Below are 19,137 nucleotides of genomic sequence, written 5' to 3'. Positions count from 1 at the left end.
TCTGCATGGTTTTGTTTCTATATTATATACTGTTTCTTTTTATTCCATGTGCCATCTGGATAAAATACACTTCATGTAACAGCCACTTATTTTAAATCCCATATCTGGCATTTTATATTCTCTAACATGTTTTAATAAAGCCATGTTCTAGATCCAATGCAACTCAAGCCGATTTCTGAAAAGCACTAAAAAGATGATTCACGCACTTCTGCATGTAACCGAGCTTTTAAACATCTTGCATTAATCAACACGCATTTGTTCGGTGCTTTTCCAAACACGCTGAAGGCATTTGCTCTGGTAATCAACAGATTGTGGGGTTTTCTGAACCCTGGTGCAGTGTTTGTGTGTTTGGATGAATCTGGATGGAATATTAAAGCGCAGTTTATATTTCTGCACATTAATCTCTCTTTCAGCGCTGATGTAAGCCGCCGCGCTGCGGGGATAAATATAATCTAATAACGCAGTGGCTTTTACACTCATTCAGATGAAACCAATTAAAACCCCTGCGTCTGCGCAGACCGCGTCCCTGGAGTTTACACGAGGTTCAGATCCGACGACTGACAGATCACCACCGTCTGTTTCTCTCTGAGACTGAGACATGGAGAAGCGTTTGAGAAGGTTTCTGGACCTTGAAACGGAGATGTGTGGCTATATCTGTTACGATGCACGCACAAACTGCACAAATGCATTATCATAGAAGACAACCAGGCTTTTATAGTGCATCATTCTTAATACTAATAATAAATCACTTTTAATATCAATCTCCTTGTTGATCATTTTAGTTGTTTTCTGCATGCTCCCCTAAAAAAAATGCATTTTTCAAAACAAATGCATCATTTATTTTATGTATGCATGGTTTTTCCTGTAAAGGACGGTATATTTGTCAGATTTCGAGGACAGATTTGTCTTAAAAAGCACGCACAGACGTGTGAGCGTAATGGTTTGTGTTGCTCACATTAATGCAGTGTGTGTCCTGTGAGAAGGTTTGTTTTGTCTTTAAGTGTGTGTGTGTGTGTGTGTGTCTCAAGTCTCCTGGAGAGTGTGTGTCATGCGCTTGTCGACAGCCGCTCAATGTTTGGTAAATCCCAAACCAAATCTCTCATGCTCAGATCGTGCTGCGTGTCACCATTACATGTGAATTCTTCCTCTAAACTGCTTCTGATAAATCAATCAATCAATACTGGACCCTTTCATGATGTTTGGTTGCAACAATGTTTCTCCTAAACCAGTTTGTGAACAAATGATTCTTTTGAGTCTGATTCACTGTAATGAATCTTTCAGAAACACTCAAGTTCACAGACTGAATCAATGCAGTGACTCACTGAATCACAACAAAAGAATCGTTTGTGGAATCAGAAATGATAAATTACTAATAGTCTTTATATTTCAGATACAGATAATTCCCATTTTATCATTTAATTAAAGCTGCCCTCCTCGACCTTCCTCATTTATTTTACAGTAAAACATACTACAATCTAATTTTTATTTATTTTATTTTTTTTACAGTGCACGAATTAAAGGGATAGTTCGCCAAAAAATGTAAAGTTTAAGAGTTAAATTCTTCTGCTCGACACAAAATAAGATATTCTGAAGAACATTTTGTAACCAAACAGCTGACGGTAGCCATTGACTTACATTGTATTTTAATTTTTTTGTTCCATTCTATGAAACTCAATGGCTACCGTCAACCGTCTGTTCACCAAAACTCTTCCAAATATCTTCTTTTGTGACTTAACTCAGACTAAACTTTGGTTTGGGTGAGTAAATGATGAGCACATTCCCCTGTAATTAAATACGCTACTGTACCTTTAACAGTTCCATATGCAAATACGCCGTTTATTAATCTCTAACCTGTTTCAGCATTGTTCTCGATATGCAAATGTGGGCATCATATGCTAATGAGCTGTAGGTAGGTGTTCTGGATGGATGCCAGTTTTATAATAAAAATATAAAATACTATATTACATTTGAATGTTTCTTTTATAAAAACAGATGATTGATGCATTAGTGGCTTGCTACATTTGCGGGTTCATGAGGTGACTTTGGGCTTCATTAGCATGCTTCATTAGCATGTTGCGTGTCACAACAGTGGCGCATCTGCTCAGGGCCGGGGTTATGGGACGCGGTGTAATGGTTAAAGCTCAGTGCTGGTAACCAGAAGGCTGATGGTTTGAGCCTTCGAGGGGCGAGCGATAGAAACCTCAGAGACCCTCTGGATGGGGATATTATCTCATGCTGCTCGATGAAAACATTGCCTGAGCGAGTGGAGATAAATAAAGATGGAAACTCATCACTTGACCATGAAACCCGTTTAGACAGATATTAGTCTAAATGATGGGCTGAAGTCCTTGACATCTGTCCGTGACAGAGCTAGTGCTTCACGTTTGTGCGTCTGATTGAGTTCGGAGAGATTCGGCTTCACTGATGTCAAGAGTGAGAACGGAGAGCTCAGAAAGATTGTTGCTGAACGCGTTATTCTCAGTTTTCCGCATGAACATCATTGTTTTTATATAATTAAAGAGCTTTTAATGTTGTGGACAGACGTCTGCATTTATTTGATCAAAAGACAGTAATATTGTGGAATATTATTGCGATTTAAAAATGCATTTTTTTATTTAAACATTATTAAGAATCAGATGATCCTTGAGCAGGAAATCAACATTTATTGTTTGTTAGGATCGGATAATATTTGGATGAGTTGTAACTATTTGAAAATATGGAAAACATTTTTTTTTTTTGGCATTTTTATTAATTATTTTTAATTATGCCAATATAGTTTTTTTTTAGCACATCAAGTTTCTCTTGATAAAAATGAGAAATTACTATTTCGAAATAGTCTTTATTTCAGTTAACATTTATTTTATTTCAAGTTACAGAAACGTGTTCTATATATATCGTTTTGCTTTAGTTAACTACAGCCGTCGCAGATTTCTATTTGTGCTATTTCAGAGTTAATATTTTAACGCTCAACATGAAACTGAAGAACAGCGCTCACCTGATCCTCAGAGAGCATGCTGGTCTATCTGTTGGTCTGCTGTGGGTTAAACAGAGGGTCATTTCCTCGCACTAACCTCTGGTTAACCCACATCTCTGTCTATCTGGGATCTTCCCTGCTGCGGAAAGAAGTCTTGCAGAAGAAAATTCAATTTTAAAGGGCTGCTCCCTGCAAATCTTTCATTGCTGATTTAATTATGTCTCGCAGAGCAATCCCTCGACCCTGACCTCACACACACACACACACACACACACACACACACACACACACACACACACACACACACAGTTTTAAGTCTCCGGGAGATATTTGTAGCAATAGCCAAAAAACATTGTGTGGGTCAAAATTATCGATTTTCCTTTTATGCCAAAAATGATTAGGATATTAAGTAAAGATCATGTTCCATTGAGATATTTAGTAAATTTCCTATCATAAATATATTAAAATAAAAATTATGCATTACCTTAAAAAAATATATTTGAAATTAAATGGATGAATGCATAAAAAAAACTGTAAAAATAAAAAGCAAATTCAAAACATGAATAAAAACTATAATATTTTCTCTATGATGAGATATGACTTGTGTGGGAGTGATGCAGTGATTGAAATATTGCACATATTTTTATTGTCATATTTCTGAGCACAGATGCAGATGTTTACGTCACAATCCAGCATTAACGCTTGTTTTGATGAGAATGTAGGCAGAAGCTTTGAGATCAGAAGATTTTTCAGTCATGAACCAAGTGTGAGCAAACGGTTTCATGTGTTTTCAGAGCATTAATGAGATTCTAATGTTCTGCTACATTACCCTAAAATGAAAAGTCAATGCACGACCCTGCACACTAACAGCCGGAGGAGAGATTATTGTGCTGAGTTATTTGGGAGGTTTATTGTGTCTGGGATTCAAAGTTAAATACAGTACAGATCTGGCTATTAATGTGACCTTTGACCTTTTACTGTATATGCACATTTCATTATCTAATGCAACCTTAACATTTACATACATTTTTAATTTTTTTGTTTTTTTGTTGTGTTTTTTTCTTTCAAATCAGACATGAAAAAAGCATCTTGCTGAGTAAGTTAAAGTTAGTTAAGCTGCTCTCCAATGCTGCATTTATTAATCTAAAACACATAAAAATAGTGAAATATTATTACAATTTGAAATAACGGTTTTCTGTGTGAATATATATTAAACTATAATTTATTTCTGTGATGCAGCGCTGTATTTTCCTCCAGTCTTCAGTGTCACATGATCTTCAGAAATCATGAAAATATGATGATTTACTGCTCGAGAAACATTTCTGATTACTATCAATGTTGAAAACAGTCGTGCTGTTGAATGTTTTTGTGTAAAGTGTCATTAACTTCCATTTTTCATAAAAAAAAAATTAGATAAAAAAGAAAATAAATAATCGTTTTCATGAAGGATGGTTCAAATTGACAGTAAAAGCGTTTAAAATGCTAAGATTTATGTTTATATGCTAATAAACGCTGTTCTTTTGAACTTTCTATTCCTCAAAGAATTCTGAAACAATGTTTCCACAGAAATATTACATTTGCAAAAAAAAAAAAAAAAAAAAAATTGAGAAAATCATGTTTAAAGTTGTCCAAATTAATTCTTAGCAATGCATATTACTAATATAAAAATTACATTTGTATATATTTACGGTAGGAAATTTACTAAATATCTTCATGGAACATGATCTTTACTTAATATCCTAATGATTTTTGACATAATAGAAAAATTGATAATTTTGACCCATGCAATGTTTTTTTTTTTTTTTGGGAATGCAGATTGATTTGGGAAACTGAGGACTTCTGACCGGAACGTGGTGCTCAAATACAAGTGCACTCTTAATATAAGCACCAACACTTTAGAGACCATTGTGTGCTGATGCATGCTGGAGTGTGTGTGTGTGTGTGTGTGTGTGTGTGTGTGTGAGAAAGCTGATCTCACTGTATCTCATGAAAGTTTCGGCCGCGTTCAGCACTTTCTAAGGTGCGCTGATAGAGTAAAGCCCGTGGAGGAACACGGACAGACAGAGCTCGGTGGGTGTTCAGGTACAGTGCACCCAGAAATATTTGGGCACGTTCTGCCGTCATCTTCTCCTGACTGACCTTCCTCTGTGCAGAGAGGAGATATTGCACAAAGTACAGACTGAAGGATTTGTCCACAGGGCTGTCAAGATGAAAGTATGATTCAGAAGTCTTCACTTACACCTAAATTCAAGTCTGCTGTTGTCAAATCCCATTTGGGTCAGATATGGTGCTTCAGGTCTGATATTGATACGTAAAATAATTGCAAAAACAGCTGTTTCATATGAAATCTAGAGCATCTTCTGTAGTTTTCTGAAGCATGCACTTTAACATGATGCAATGCTTTTATATTTTTACATTTAGTCATTTTACAGACGCATTTAATCCAAAGTGACTTACAATTTGGTGATACATATACAAATATACACTACTAATCGATTTAATTATATATATATATATATTTTTTTTTTTTTTCGAAGCACAGGGTCCTTCATTGTTTTCGTTTGTTTGTCTTAATTTGAATGGGTTTCATGCATTTGTATTTAATATAAATAGTTTTATATCAAATCATCATATTTTCATGATTTCTGAAGATCATGTGACACTGAAGACTGGAGGAATGATGCTGAGAATACAGCGGAGCATCACAGAAATAAATTACACTTTAACACAGATTCACACAGAAAACAGCTGTTTGAAATAATAATAATATTTGTAAAAAATTTGATATTTTTTTATTTTTGATCGAATAAATGTAGCTTTGGTGCGCATAAAAAATGTATTTTCTAAAAAATTATATATATATACTTTTAGATGGTTCTATATGTAATTGGCTTGGTACCAATTTAATGTACAATGAAATGGTTTCTGTAGTCCTCAGAAGAGAGGAAGTGTAACCGAATGAGTCTAAACTGCTTTAGGGGTGTTACCTGTCTCAGGTGATTAGACGGAGAACAGGACGGGAGCTTGTCCTCATCAGAGTCTGTATTTTGGCGCTCTCGCCACACGTTGGCAGGATAATAGCGGCCACAAATCATCCCCTAGGCTTCACTGGGCAGGAAATTGATGTTCTTTCATTTCAAAACAATGGAGAGCCTTATGAGGGGCCTGATGATGTCATAACTCCAGCGGCTGACAGGCGCAGGGACAGCTCAATCAATCCCAGCATGCACTGGGGCTGCCATCCGAACGCAGGGCAGACATTCTCAATCAGACGCCACAGCTGAAGCATTGTCTCGCACACACACACACACACACACACGCGCGATGTAAACCGCTGCAGGTCTGTAAAGTCAGTCGAAGAGTGTTGTAAAGTTTTCTTCATTCTAGCTGATCATTTCAAGTCAACATGACATTTATATTGGCCCTATTCACCTTCCTGGTCTTGCTTAACCTTTTTTCACTCTTTTAAACTGAAAAATTAAATGTCTTTTATATTAGTTACCTTTTCTTCTCTTGGTGATAATAATGATAAGCAGCAGTCAAATAACTGATTGGGTGACATTTCACTCTAAAATCAAAAGGAAAGAAATAAGATTTTTTTTTTTTTACTTTAATTCCATGCAGAAAATGAAGTCTTTTTTGTGCTGAGAGTTTAGTGACATTTAAGCAAATTTCCCACAAATTCTCATTATTGAAATGCATCTGGATATTTTACTTTTTTTTTTTTTTACATTTTCTTTTCTTAATTCCAGTTATTCATATATATATATATATATATATATATATATATATATATATATATATATATATTTTTTTTTTTTACAAAATGTATGAATTTTAATTTATTTATAAAACTAGCGTTCAATTTAAATAACTTTCAATTTCTACAATTTCTAATAAATACAATTCATTATTCTTAATGGTGACTAATCAATTTTTTTACATTTATTATTTATTTATTTATAATAAATGTATTTTTTTTTTTTTTGTAATACCAGTGTTCAGTTTAAACTTTTTTTTTTTTTTGCTTCTTAAAATAATTATTTAATTTCATACAGGAAATGAATAAGCATTACTTTTTTGTATTGTGAGTTTACTTTAATGCATTATGCATTATTGTAATGTATCTGCACATTTTACTTCTACGAAATACTTCCAAGATGTTTAAATAGTGTTCAATTTAAATAAAAATTTTTACTTAGTTGTTATAAGAATAATAATTTCACAATGCAAAATATAGACTTACATATTTCCACTAGTTGCATGAGATTCATAGTTTCAGCAGACATTCGTTAATTTCCACATAAAACATGGATAACATTATACTAACCTTTGCTGGTTTCCTCAGTTTCGCTTCTATCGACCTCATTTGTACAGAAAGTGGCTTTGTATAAAAGCATCTGCTAAATAACTTAATGAAAAGTCCTGCCCTACTTTTTAATCTCACTGAATTTGCAGTTTTAATATGATATAAGTCACAGAACCGAAGTAAAATAGGTTGCTGATGCCATTTCATGTTGACTTTCTATTAAAAATGTCTGATTGAAGTCTCGTAGCAGTACAGATGTTATGAGTTCATTACGGCACATAAAAAGCACTTAAATATCAGCAAATACACCACGATTAGAATCCGATGCTCGGAAAACCACAGCCCTCGTGACCACTAACACGGCAGAAACACTTCAAAGCGTCCGGACACATGTGTGACCGATGTCCTTTTCCTGCCCGTCAGAGATGAGAGAGAGAGAAGCAGCGGGGATATCTCACACGTGCTCCAAAACATGCTTCCAGAGCCTCCAACACGCTCCAGAACGATACGCTGATTGTTGAGTGATCACACACACACACACACACATCAATGTCACATCACGATCCACAGACAAGGTCATCATCAGCATAACACAGAAGCAAAGCAGAATGCTCATAATATTTCTGTATTACAAACACTATATGATGCAATTTTTCAACATGCATAGAATATATATTTGACCTCAAAGCTCAAGTTTGATGTGAAACATGCATATGTTCATACACACACACACACACACACATATATATATATATATGCATGCAGCAGTGTGTTCCAGTGCATGTCAGATCTCAGCGACACAAAGAGAAAAGAACAAGAGAGAGAGAGAGAGAGAGAGAGAGAGAGCTGGAAATGAGGTTATGATATTGAAGCAGAAGTTATTTCTAGTTTTATATTTATAATGAAATGTTTTGACAGGTTCTTTCCTCTGAAGTGAATCCAGCTGCTGAAATGTCCAAATATCTGCGATGTTAAATACGCTTTTTTTTACTGATTCTCTCATTTGAATTTTTTTATAGTAAATAGAGAAGTAGGTTATGCATGAGATTTTATTTGTGTGTGTGTGTGTGTGTGTGTGTGTGTGCATTTAAAACCATTTAAGCACATTGTGCCCAAAGTTTTCACTGCTGAAATGCATCCAAATGTATTATTTTTAGTTCTCCCTTTTAATCGTTATTTTTATTGTCAACGGTGATTTAAATTAATGTAATATATTATTTCCTTATTTATAATATTGTTTTCATATGACAGTTATATGACTTTTGGGGTAAATGTGTTTAATTGTCATGAAAATAATGTCCAGTTAGTTACTGTAATTCATACAAAATTATTTTAAAGTTATTATCAGATTTTAATTAATATAACACATATTATTTTTCTCTATGTTACAAAAATACAGCAATAAAATGTTTTAATATTTTGTTTTGATATTTAAATTAGCATAGTAAAACAAATAAATAATTGATCATTTAAAAACATTGTTTTTACATATGATATATGCTTATTGTTCTTTGTATAAAATATTAATTCTTATTTCATTTTTTTTTTTTTTTTTTTGTGATATGACACTTTCATAGGCTTCATAAGATTCACCTGTAGACATTTGGAATATGAAATAATCGTAAATAATACAGTAAGACAACATACTGAAATGACTATAAGATTGATCTTAATTTCAGTGACGGAAACCACAGGAGAAGTTTTGTTAACATTCACAAAGACTGCAGTGTTCGGAGAAAGCCTTTTAGAAACAGTGCAGTGTTTCCAGCTGTTTGTGATGTCAATTTTCCCGTTTCTTTGGCTCGAAGGCTTTCATTTCCCTTTTAGAGCAACACTAATGGTGTAATTACAAGTCCCACAAAATGCTGCCATATATGAAGAACTCGAGCAAAAACGGTGAAATCCTTTCAAAATGAAAAAATGTTACGATAAACAGATGCTATCCGGCGAGCGAAAACATAACCGATGTTACAAAGTGCTGAAGTGAGACGCGAGTGCAAATCTTTAAACATGGCAAAGTGGCTATTAAAAAACTGAGACGTGTTAAAACTACAAAAAGATGTCCTATCAAGTAATCTTTTATTCCTACGTGTGCTCATCCAAAGCTTTACAAACTTAAAACTAACCACAGAAGGCAAGCCGTGATATTTCATTGTGTCTGAGCAACACACACACACACACACACCTGATACCATCAGAGCTTTCCCAAGCTTTTTCCTTCTTCAGCTGCTGATGTCTGTGATCTAGAACAGAGCGCTGATCTCTCAGAGTCACAGGAGTGAAGCGGCGTTCAGAGGCCAATAACCCCGCAGTCGTCAGCCGTGAGCCTCTGGGGGGCTTTTAAGTGCTTTGTACAAGCCCTCCACGCTCACTCAGATTAGTCCTCTACTAAAGCATCGCCTAAAGACCTAACAACAACAAAAATGAAGAATCGCACAGCCTTTTATTTCAACTAATCTAGATTCTCTGATGTAAAAAAAAAACCCCACCCTCTTTACAAAAGCACAATTTCTCAACTATGAGATTCTTCTCAGATTTTTCTCCTGAGAGAAAGACCCCAGAAGTATTTCTCAAAACTGCTCAGATGAACAAATATCTGATAACACTGTTCAATAAGTTTCCATTTGTTAACGTTAGTTTACTAAATTAGTTAATATGAAATATTCAGAAATACTTTAATGAATATTAGTCACATTTTGGTTCAGAATTTTGTCTTTTTTTTCAGAATTTCACATTTACATGAGAAGCAAGTGAGTTTATGCTTGAAACAAGACAATTTTTTTTTCAAATGTTAAGCATAAACATATATATATATATATATATATATATATATATATATATATATATATATATATATATATATATATATATATATATATCTTAGATTTAGTACCTGAGGTCTGTTCAAAGGCAATTGTTTCCTTTTAATGTCCTCATCAAACATAAACTTCAGTTGTTGTATGGCTGATCGTTTTGTCTCCAGGGCGAGTCTTTGCCGTTGCTCTGTATTTGAGGCATGTTTGGTAGTGAAGAATATTGTTTCTAACCAAAGCTAGCTTGCTGTTATCGTTTCATCTGGTCGCTCATGAGTTATTGAGAGGGTCGTGATGTTTGTACAGAAAACATGTAATAAAAGGAAAACCTCTGGGTGCGGGGGCCCTCAGGGTTCGATCCTAGGCCCTTTCCGGTTTTTTTTTTTTTTTTTTTTTTTTTTACAGTAGTTGGGTAACAGGAACAATATTTCACCCCTGGCATCTCCCCAAGCAGTTAAGAGATTTAGTTTTTCTCTGTTGTACTAAAGTCAGGCGACTCGGGTAATGCACTAAAGAGCAAAACATTAAGAAGCTGAGTGCAACTGTCCTGTTGTAAATCCACTTCCAAATACTTCACGTTCACACATACACTAACCTTTTCTACTAATCTTTCTTGTATAATCTCTAAAAGATGCAGTGAATATGCACTTTATTTTCTGATTCTGTGCATAGTTTTTATCTTTTCATGTACAAATAAAAAACTTCAGTTTTTGAAGCATTTGTTGATCATTTTGGTCAGTGTACACTCAAAAACGTACTGTAAGTGCATTTTTCGGACCCCATGGACATATATTTGTTTCTTGTTTAAAACTTACTGTTGATGCAATATAATAATTTTTCTTGGCTTAAGAATGTTTTGCTATTTATACTGGAAAAGACAAAAATGAATGATAAAATTAAGACACAAATACTGATTAGGAATGTTTTACAGTGCTTTCCATACAAATTGTGCACTATATTTCAAGTCTTCCTAAGCCAAGCTTAGCAGCACAAAGGTCACATGACACAAAAAAAACAACAACAATAGTGCTCAATACGACTGACATCAAACTCTGTTCGGTTACTTGCATAAAAGCTTTCATTTGACTTGAAATGTAGTCATTAAGGTGCTTTTCTTCTTAATTTGGGAGCTCAGTTTAATCTAAACCTCTCTTTGTGTTCCACGATAGTCAAGTGGGAATGGAACGACATAAAGTTGTGTAAATTGCTCTTTATATAACCATGTATGTGACAAATCTTGAAAAATCTTGAAATGGCATGTTCCTTTAAAATGTGTTCAGGGACAGTGAACTGAATTGTTTTGAGCTCTGTTCATCGTTACACACATTTGTCGTCATCACCTTTCTTCCAGGTGACATACTAAATTCAATCCTTCAGTGGAAGCGTCAGCAGCTCTCCGAGCTACGAGTAAGTGAGAGAGCAAAGGTGTGGAGGTGTAATAGACGGACGGAGAGATGGAAACAGATGAATCTCTAGTAGATAGATAATTGGAAATCTATATATCTTGGACTTAGATTTAGTACCTGAGGTCTGTTTAGAGTAAAGGAAAGGCAATTTTTCCTTTTAATGTCAAACTTCAGTTGTTGTGGGGCTGATCGTTTTGTCTCCAGGGCGAGTCTTTGCCGTTGCTCTGTATTTGAGGCATGTTTGGTAGTGAAGAATATTGTTTCTAACCAAAGCTAGCTTGCCGTTATCGTTTCATCTGGTCGCTCATGAGTTAATGAGAGGGTCGTGATGTTTGTACAGAAAACATGTAATAAAAGGAAAACCTCTGGGTGCGGGGGCCCTCAGGGTTCGATCCTAGGCCCTTTCCTGTTGTTTTTTTTTTCTTTTCTTTTTTTAACATTAGTTTGGTAACAGGAACAATCTGTCACCCCTGGCATCTCCCCAAGCAGTTAAGAGATTTAGTTTTTCTCTGTTGTACTAAAGTCAGGCGACTCGGGTAATGCACTAAAGAGCAAAACATTAAAAAGCTGAGTGCAACTTTCTTGTTGTAAATCCACTTCCAATTACTTCACGTTCACAAACACACTAACTTTTCTACTAATCTTTCTTGTATAATCTCTAAAAGATGCAGCGAATATGCACTTTATTTTCTGATTCTGTGCATAGTTTTTATCAGTTTTTGAGTAAAAAAAACATTTGTTGATCATTTTGGTCAGTATACACACAAAAACATAAGTGCATTTTTCGAACCCCATGGACATATATTTTTTTCTTGTTTAAAACTCACTTTTGATGCATTATGATAATTTTTCTCGGTTTAAGAATGTTTTGCTATATATACCCTGACACAAAAACAACAACAACAATAGTGCTCAATACCACTGACATCAAACTCTGTTCGGTTCCTTGCATAAAAGCTTTCATTTGACTTGAAATGTAGTCATTAAGGTGCTTTTCTTCTTAATTTGGGAGCTCAGTTTAATCTAAACCTCTCTTTGTGTTCCACGAAAGTCAAGTGGGATTGGAACGACATAAAGTTGTGTAAATTGCTCTTTATATAACCATGTATGTGACAAATCTTGAAAAATCTTGAAATGGCATGTTCCTTTAAAATGTGTTCAGGGACAGTGAACTGAATTGTTTTGAGCTCTGTTCATCGTTACACACATTTGTCGTCATCACCTTTCTTCCAGGTGACATACTAAGTTAAATCCTTCAGTGGAAGCGTCAGCAGCTCTCCGAGCTACGAGTAAGTGAGTGAGCAAAGGTGTGGAGGTGTAATAGACGGACGGAGAGATGGAAACAGATGAATCTCTAGCAGATAGATAATTGGAAAGAGGCTCTCTGGAGACGTGCATCAGAAGGCTGGTGTAATTAGAGCGGAGGAGTGTGTGAGGAATCTAAACGTTTCTGTGCTTATGTCCTGTAGATTTCGAGACTATTGATCATATCTCACCATACTCCACGTAAACACGAGTGCATCTGGAATTAGAAGCTCAATTTTTAGCTTAAATGTTTTTTTTCAAGTAAGTTAAAGTTGTTTTCACAACTTGACAAGTCATTCTACCATTGGTTGTCTTTATGCAGATTTGCAGGACAAGAGTTCACCAAACTTGGACTTTGAACAAAACTTGCAAATGAATGGAAGTCAATTGTAGATATTCCAATTAATAGAGAGTACAATCATCCTTATCAGCTTAGTGTGTCCCTTTAATGCTTTTAATGCAATAGTTTGGAAGATTTATGACCATGTAGCACAAAACAAGTCTTAAGTCTCTGGGGTATATTTGTACTTATAGCCAAAAATACATTGTATGGGTCAAAATTATCATGTTCCATGAAGATATTTTGAGATTTCCTACCGTAAATATAGCCACAAAAAAAAAAAAAAAAAAAATGCTAAGAGCTTAAATCTTGACACAATTTTTTTTTTGCACCCTCAGATTCCAAATGTTAAAATAGTTGTATCTCGGCAAAATATTGTCAGATCCAAACAAACCATGCATCAACTGGAAAACTTATTTATTCAGCTTTCAGATGATGCACAAATCTCAATTTCGAAAAATTGACCCTTATCCCTGGTTTTGTGTTCCAGGGTCATATTTGTCTCCATTCTCATAACCAAAGATTAATCAAATGTTTTGAGAGCATGCATTTGTTGCTGTATATCCCAGGGTTTAAGTCTATTATTGCACTGTACTCCACACAGCGTCTCCTGTTCTTCACTTCACCGTCTGTTTTTGGAAAAGTCTACAGGTCTAAAGAAATCTGAATCTCATTTAGTTTGGAAGATGGACAGTACGTCTGAATATCCAGACTCGAGAATCCTGCCAGAGCCAAAACGATCTACCTACGAGACTGAGAGAGCGAGGAGGAGTGTGTGTGTGTATTGATTGCTTTAAATGCACTGGGAAAACTGGGTTGATGACCTTGCGTTGGGTCGCGTCCAGCGCTGTTAACCCACTTTATGCACTTTAAATGAAAGATGAACGCAGGCCATGAATACTGATGCTTTGGAGGACCGCTTTAGCTTAAAACCTACACTAAACCAACCTTGATCCGGCTCTGACCTAGTCTTAAACCAGTCTCATTGATCAATTTGCTTGTTTTATAGCTAGTGCTTGATCTTCCAGGCTTATCAATAATCCGCTTGAAGAAACTTGAGTTTGATAAGGCCAGTATTTTTGTTTCTAGAGGACAAATGCAGAAATCCAGATGAATAAAAATGTACGGACACACCCCGGCTAGCACACTAGTTAGGGTAGTAATAGAAGTGTGCACGGTGCATTAAATCACATCCTGGCTTCTGCACATTGTAAAAGCGATCTGTGAGTTCAGATTTGATTAGAGTTCATAGGAACTGAGATTTAAAGATCGATTTGTTTAGATGTTTATTACAGGAATGCTGCGGTTGTGGCTAGTTGCATTTGTAATAATCCAGATGTGTTCTAGACATTTGCAATAACAGATTGTTTGATTAATGTCATATGGATTTATTTACGTTTATTGTAGAAATATTGAAGCTATACCAAGTTCTGTCTCAACATCAAGCCTTACAGTGTAAAACTAACAAGAGCGAGAAAGAGCGATCACCAGTGATGCACAATAACCTCCAAGCCCCTTAAACACACACACACACACACACACAGAGTCCCCTCTGTCAGATCAGCTCGTGTCTGACAGTGTTTTGTGCCTCAGGAGTTCTGCACAGAGAATATCAGATGTGAAATGTAGAAAAATCCCTCAAACACGCCGTGTCGCACAAGCAGAGAGATCACCAGAGTGTGTCAACAGACTGACTGCTCACACACACACACACACACACACACACGCCAGGGTCACCACTCTGAATGTCATGAAGTCTGTGTGTGTGTGTGTGTGTGTGTGTGTGTGTGTGCGTGGGAAAATAACTGCATAATCATCCTCCTTATATACAGTATCACTTACTGTAAACTCACGATTTTTCATGCATTTACATACATTCCAAAAATTAATTAATTCAAAATAATATTAAAAACTAGGCACTTAAATAACACTGCTTAAAATACACAATCTCACTAACTATTTTCTCTATCCACAGTTTTGGACGCCTGTTTTAAAGTTTACCAGCTCCACTTAATTTGAGCTCTTCCCGTGATCTATCTGCTTCTCACTGGTTTTAAGGGATTATATTATACATCTTATTAGTGTCTGTTTTTATTTGTCCTGGGGAGAAACATCAGAAGCAGTGTTGGTACATGAAGCGATGGAGAATAGCACTGTGTCTCCAGAGCTGTGCGAGAGCAACAAGACTTTCCTCTGGGCTGTGCTCATCAGGCTCCAGAAAACAGTGAGTACATTTGCATATATTTTTCATTTGTCTCCCTTGGAACGGATGACGGAGGTTTGGCAAACCTGCTGTGAAGCTGATGAGATGCAGAGAGCGTGTGTGGGATCATTAGAGGAGTAGTTCAGCACAAAATGAATGTTGTGTCATCACAGTCACTTCGGTCGGAGGGAAAAGAGCACCTGGGATGTTCTGTTAAATATCTCAGGTTTGGAACCACATGAGGCTGAGTAAATGATGATAGGGTATTTAGTTTTGTGTGAACTGAACTAAAATATACAAAAATATATCGTGAGAAATTTTACATTGAGTTATGTTTTTAAAAAAAAACTTTTTTTTGTTGTTGTTGTTCAAACGTTCATGGAACGTTCCATTTTGTCATTTTGGAACGTCATGGAAATGTTACATTTTTAAATGTTCTGTGAACGTTCCGAAACATACAGTAACTTTTAGAAAAACATCCAAATGAAACATTTCACATCTAAGTCGTCATAGTTGAGTAAACTTTGATAGCAGTGAATGGGAAACAAATGTATATTTTTTTGCATTCCCATTTGCTCAAATAGCAAAACTGTAGACACTGTATATTAGAAACACCCTCGCATTAGCGTTAACTAGTGTTTTGTAAAATTGATGCAAAGGTAATATAATACAAAGTATGGTGTTATAAATCTACATACATTTAAAAAAAAATGGGAATGCAAAATACTTTGGAGGATTTATAATGCTGATGACCGTTGAAACGCATGATCACAGTCTTGTGAAAAGGGTCCATAAGGTTATTTTATTAGCACAGAACGTTTGTTTATAACGTTTGTTTATAACTTTGAGAGAACATTTTCAGAACATTCTAAGAATGTTGAGGACATACCATATATGGACATTCATCAAGCTAATTATGTGTGTGTGTGTGTGTGTGTGTGTGTGTGTGTGTGTGTGTGTGAGAGAGAGAGAGAGAGATGCTGTCAGTCAGTCTGACACGGTCTCTACAGTCCTGTTAGCACTTCTTAATGATTTCAACTGCAACTCCACAGACATTATTCACCTAAACGTGTGCACACAGCCGAGATCATTAGGTCTTTTCTTCACAAGCTCAACACCAGCATCAGCCAAACACAGAAGACTCTTAAAATAGAAGTATAAAATGAAAAGGTGCATGATGACGGACAGGTGAAATGCAGAGCCAGGACTTGACCAGCACAATATCGCTTTCTGTTTACATATTTAACATGTACTTTTAATGGTAAAATTATGTTTATCATGTAAATAAATAGTGTTATAATGCTAGTATATTAATATAAAAAAGTAAAAAAAAAATGTTTATTGTCCATTGTATTGTTTATTTAGAATTGCATTTATCTAAATGTGGTCTGAGTGATCAGATTTTCCTGTTTTGGACCCAGTTTATTTGTATTTATTGCTGACCGCACCGGATGACCTCCAGCTGGACTGAGTCTGAAAGTGTCCCTGAGCTGCCGGACTGAGATCTGTCACGTGACATCAGGGGGCAGGACTTTTTCATATAAGAGAGCATATGATTGGACAAAAAAAATCTACGAGTCATTAATATTTTGGACAGTTTTTAAGGCTCAAACTATCATATATACATTGACTAAAATCCATATATATATATATATAATAGAAGTATACGACATATATTGACTATTCAAATATATATTTTTAGTAAACACTGTACAATTTCACACTGAAATATTGGGTGTAAAAAGAATACTATAAAAATACTATTAAAAAAAAAAAAGAAAAAAAAAGATATGGTAGCGTAATTTTATCACTTTTTTCTCTCTAGTGCGCGTCCATGCGCGCCCCCGTCTGCATCTAACGCGCGCTCTAACGGGCAGAACGCGCCAAACCAAGAGAGCGAGAAACGTTCAACAGTGTGAAGAACAGCTCATGAAACCTCCTTACCGTCAATAAAGCTTAATTTCAACTGCGCACTAGTTCCAGATCAGCACATCTCACCTGTACAGCGTCCACAAGCAGAGTTGATGTCTATTTTCTTTCACCTATGAAATATTTGCCAAAACTTGAAGGTTAAAAAAAAATAGCAGAAGTGACGCGTGACGCGCTTTGATTATCGATTCCGCGCGCGCTTCCTGATCCATGCACAGAGCAGCAGAGGAGATAAATCAGAGATTTAAGCTGAAAACTTCCAGCACAAGTTATTGATTCATAACAGTTAATCCTTGCCCAGACATTATGGGAACGCATTAGAGGCCAGGACCGGTGGTGCGTGACCTTTTCCTTTTCATTTCCGAACACTTTAGAGCTCTGTAAAAATCAGACTGAGCCCGAGAAGCCAAATAATGATGGAGAATAAAACAACTATTAAACGCGCATTAAAGAAATCCTCCATCCAGCACGAATTTGCCTTGCGGATTCTGTTGGACACATTGGTTTATTCGAGTTTGACCAGTGCTGTTTCTATTAAAGAAGGTCTGTAGTTGGAAATTAACGAGGATATATCCGTGCACAGGAGAGAAAACCACGCGCCACGAGCGCAGTCAATCACAACAGATGGAAAATCAGTTCACATGCATTGGGACGGTGCGCAATATCAATAATGTCATGGTAGTATACATAGAGACACTTGACAATAGTCGACCTGTGCATACATTTTTGCAATAGTTAGGGCAGATGCATGACAAGCAACTGACCAACTATAGGTTACATAATTATTCCGTCCAGTGTTTAAATGAAATGTCGCGCGCAAGTGCGCAAAAACCTTTTACGCACAACTCGAACGGCAAGGAATGCAACCAAATCAGTTTCTTTGAACCCTCAAATGTTCGATCTGATACCCAGATGTTATTAAAAAGACTGAAGGCATTTTTTTTTCGGGTTGGTTTGTGCGTAAATTCCGTTTACGGCTTTAGCCTGCGCGCAAACGGAGCCCAATTGAGCCATTTTCTAGCTCATGTCTGTTCTCGGACCTGCCGAAAATGCTCTAAATGGTCTCTGGTGAGTGAAGTCTTAAAGTTGCTTGCGCGCTTGGCTTGAGTGAGTTATGGGGAGGAAAGCGCGTGAAATCGGCGATGCTTACGGAGTCTCCACGGAGCGTCAAGTGCAACAGCTCAATCCAAGAAACAGCTAGTGAGCCGCGTCTCCCGGTGCTTTCCATCGATTTCAAGCTCAGTGGGACTTTAACACGAAAAAAATAAAATAAAATTGGGAACCTTGTGTTTTTTTCATGCGCGCTCCTTGACGCGCGTTTAATGGTTTGCAGGCTTATGAAAGCACAGGCTCGTGCGTGATGTAACAAATCGGCTGAAATATTTTCTAGACAGCTCGCAGTTACAGACAGTTTGTCCTACCTGCTCTCAGTCGCTCCTGGCGCCCGCGGGGTCGCTGCTGTCCGGGTCCGTGCGCTCACGCAGCTGGACGTCTGAGGACATGATGCTGGACGGTCGGAGCTCTTCTCGTGGGTGAACGCCAAGTGAGGAGTGGAAACGAGGAGTAGGAGAGCAGGAGGGAGGGGAGGAGACGCAGCATCACTCTCACATCAGCAACACACTTCAGTTTAACGGCGTCAAAGCTTCATCGGTATCGCTCAGTTGACGGTGTTTACGCGCAAATGTGATGTGGTGCATCAGCCTCGGGCTTTATAGTCGGGGAATGGGCACACTTGTTCGTCTCGTGGGCTTTAACTGGATTAGATGCTTGTGACGTTCAGGTGAATGAACGTCGTGTGATTGATCGCGGCTTCAGATGCTGGCGGATCGATTCTATCGCCGTGATGACGCGCTCCGGC

General features: G+C 36.6%; 1 protein-coding gene across 1 annotated transcript in view; it reads right to left on the bottom strand.

Moving 5' to 3' along the window:
* The window catches only part of LOC113047899 (muscarinic acetylcholine receptor M2), a 43,476-nt gene extending 24,588 nt beyond the window's left edge, over window positions 1-18,888 (bottom strand). Inside the window, exon 1 of the mRNA XM_026209271.1 lies at window positions 18,701-18,888. The gene's annotated coding sequence lies outside the window, so the exon portion shown is untranslated. The remainder of the gene's footprint in view (window positions 1-18,700) is intronic.
* Window positions 18,889-19,137: the final 249 nt, after the last annotated feature.

Source organism: Carassius auratus, chromosome 29 (genome assembly GCF_003368295.1).
Source record: "Carassius auratus strain Wakin chromosome 29, ASM336829v1, whole genome shotgun sequence".
Taxonomy (NCBI): domain Eukaryota; kingdom Metazoa; phylum Chordata; class Actinopteri; order Cypriniformes; family Cyprinidae; genus Carassius; species Carassius auratus.
Note: the sequence above shows the minus strand (reverse complement) of the source record. Positions and strands in the feature narration are given on the sequence as shown.